General features: G+C 39.9%; 1 pseudogene; it reads left to right on the forward strand.

The window, feature by feature from the left end:
- Window positions 1–593: 593 nt before the first annotated feature.
- Window positions 594–712, forward strand: LOC118605173 (annotated as a pseudogene).
- Window positions 713–1,030: the final 318 nt, after the last annotated feature.

Genomic DNA, 1,030 nt, shown 5'->3' on the forward strand with positions numbered 1-1,030 from the left:
TATCTCCATTTAGGAGTGGCCCCTATTCTTGCTTATAGACCTAAAACAACTGTAAAATCCCTCCATAGCCTAGCCAGGGAGTCAGTGTGCCTGGTAAGAATGGAAAAAGAGTATACACCAAAGGAACTATAGGAACCACCGGGTATATTCTTACAGGAAAACTAGGGGAGTACTAGGGATGCTTGATCAAGGGGTTTGGGTTATAGAACTGGGTAAGTGAGAATTTGTTAACTTGAGGGGGCACATGCTCAGGTTGTAGGACTTAAAACCCTAGAAAATACCATAGAGGATGAGGTAAAATTGGCTGATAGGTGGCTCTTAGAATCCTGGTGAAGTCAAGAGCCAATGCTGAAGCGGAAATGCCTGGCTTGCTCTGGTAGATAGCAGACGAGGGAATAAAGGGGCCAAGGGAAATGGACATGCTAGAATGAACATATCACATAAGGCCACAAGACACAGGAGAGAATTACGCTCTACCGGAGGGCCCGGATTTCATACCTTTCATCGACCCATCAGGAATGTGCTAATGGGAACAGGAGGGGATTCACATTGGTAATTAAACGCCTACCTCCCAACCTATAAATTCTGTTTTCATCTATGGCCATGCCACCCTGAACAAACCTAATCCTGTCTGATCTCAGAAGCTAAGCAGGATCGGATCTGGTTAGTACTTAGATGGGAGACCACCTAGGAAGACCATGTGCTGTAGGAGTAAAAAAATAAAAAATAAGGAATTGTAAACTGACAAGGTCCTTGCAATCTGTGAGGTTGCAAGGGTTGCCTCGCCTAAAAAAAAAGAAAAAAATATGTTTTCACTTATGTTTCAAACTTTTTCATCAATAAGAAATCCCCTAATTTTTTGACTTTTCTCCAGTGTTCTTAAAATATTATGATTGTTGTTAAGTTATATTGTACATAATTTTATATATTGCTGTTTAAACTGAAAAAAAAAAAAAGCTTACAAAAGAAACTTCTACACTAAAATAATGACCTGAACCATTGTACTCTATGCTTAAAAGTAAGTGGATAG

Source organism: Rousettus aegyptiacus, unplaced genomic scaffold (assembly GCF_014176215.1).
Source record: "Rousettus aegyptiacus isolate mRouAeg1 unplaced genomic scaffold, mRouAeg1.p scaffold_m13_p_1, whole genome shotgun sequence".
Taxonomy (NCBI): domain Eukaryota; kingdom Metazoa; phylum Chordata; class Mammalia; order Chiroptera; family Pteropodidae; genus Rousettus; species Rousettus aegyptiacus.